We start from the raw sequence: 2,179 nt of genomic DNA on the forward strand, positions 1-2,179 counted from the left end.
GTGATGATGAACTTCCTTAGCTTTTTCTTGTCTGGGAAGCTCTTTATCTCTCCTTCAATTTTAAATGATACCCTTGCTGGATAGAGTAATCTTGGTCATATGTCCTTACTTTTCATCAATTTGAATATTTCGAGCTCAGCCTATCTGGCTTTCAAAGATTCAGCTGAGAAATCAGCTGACAGTCTTATGTGATATTCTTTATAAGTAATTCATTGTCTTTCTCCTTTAAAATTTTCTCTTTGTCTTTAAACTTTGGTCTTTTAATTATGATGTGCCTTGGTGTTGGCCTCTTTGGCTTCATCTTGTTTGGGACGCTTTGTGTTTCCTGGACTCGTATGTCTATTTCATTCACCAGGTTAGGGAGTTTTCTGTCATTATTTCTTCAATAGGTTTTCAATTCCTTGCTTTTTATCTTCTCCTTCTAATACCCTTATGTTGCGAATGTTGTTACTCTTGATGTTGACCCTGAAGCCCCTTAAACTATCTTCATTTTTAAAAAATTTTTTTCACTGTTTCAATTGGATGTTTTCAACTACCTTGTCTTTCAAATTGCTAATCTGATCTTCTGCCTCATCCAGTCTACTGTTGATTCGATGTAATGTATTCTTCATTTCAGTTATTGTGTTCTTTATTTCTGACTATTTCTTTTGTATGTTTCCCATCCGTTTGTTGAAGTTCTCACTGAAATCATCTGTTCTTCCCCTAAGTTCATCAAGAATCCTTATAACCAGTGTTTTGAACTCTGCATCTGGTGGATTGCTTGTCTCAATTCTGTTCAGTTCTTTTTCTGGAGTTTTGTTCTGTTCTTTCATTTGGGACATGTATCTTTGTCTCTCCATTTTGGCTGCCTCTCTGTGTTTTTTCTATGTACTGAGTAGATCTATTATGTCTCTTTGTCTTTGAAATGTGACCTTATTAAATAGGTGTCTTGTGGTGCCCAGTGGCACAATCTCCCTGATCACCTGAGCTGGGTGCTTCAGGGATATCCTTTTTATGGGTTGTATGTGCTCTTCTGATGTAGTTGAACCTTGATTGCCACTGGCACATCAGTGGATGGGATTGATCCTCAGGCCAAATATCTATGAGGACTGGCCACAATCCCAACCACAGGTTAAGAGCTGCTGTGCCAAGACTGACCCCATGGAGAAGGATTCACCCCAATGGACTCTGATATCCTCTGTAACCACATTTTGGGGGGCTAACCGGGAGGTGCTCTGAAGCTGGCCACCAGATATGTTGGTTCTGGGGCCTCTTGGAAGGGGCTCCCATGCAGACCAAGGTCAGACATTGCCTGTTACCAGCCTGGTGCTATCTGGTAGTAGTAGGATCACAAAGTGATCTGTGGTTTGTCACTGCCTGTGCTGAACTTAGAGGTGTGTGGGAGAGGTAATGCTTAGAACCAAGGTCAGCTGCCACCAATACCAGGCCCAGGGTACCCTGAGGCCTGTCACCACCTGCCAGCTGCCTGTAAGGCTCAGCTGATGAAAGCACTTCAGGCAGTATGTGAGTGATGAAGCGAAACCTCAGAGAGTCACTAAGTTGGAGCAAGTGTTGTTCACCAGGTTAATGCAGATTCAGAGTTGATGTCAGTGCTGAACCTGGAGCCTCTCAGCAAAAAGCACAGAACATGCCAAGGCCAGGTACTGCCCACCTAAGGCTCAAGGACCCCCAACATTTGTCCAAAAAAGACCGCAGCATAGGTCAACACTGGCTGCCCACTACTGAAAGAGCCTCAAGTGGCATGCAAGTTGGGTGGGGTGGGGTCCCAGGGAGTCCCCAGGGCAGAACAGTGGTGTTCACCAAGCCAAGGCAGATTTCAGATTCAGCCATGTATTGGGAAAAAATGCACCCACTTGCTGGCTGCATGGAAGGTTAGCTCAACATAGAGACAATGGTGGCTTTCCCCTCACCCTGAACCCACACAACTCAGTATCTCCCTGTATGTCACTGGCATCTCCCAAGCTGCCATCCTTCCACTGTGTGGGGGCCCTGTAAGAGGATGTCTGGTTTCCCAATCGCCTTCCATCTCACCCAGCCAGATTGAATCCCTGCTGATTATCACTGTCAGATGCTGTGGGAGCTCCTCTTGCTGGTACTGATGCTACAGCTGGGGTGCCTGGTGTGAGGCTCAGTAGAGCTTGGACTCCTCACTCCTCAGGGGGGATCTTGGCAGATGAGA

This window comes from Pteropus vampyrus, unplaced genomic scaffold (genome assembly GCF_000151845.1).
Source record: "Pteropus vampyrus isolate Shadow unplaced genomic scaffold, Pvam_2.0 Scaffold20, whole genome shotgun sequence".
Classification (NCBI taxonomy): Eukaryota; Metazoa; Chordata; class Mammalia; order Chiroptera; family Pteropodidae; genus Pteropus; species Pteropus vampyrus.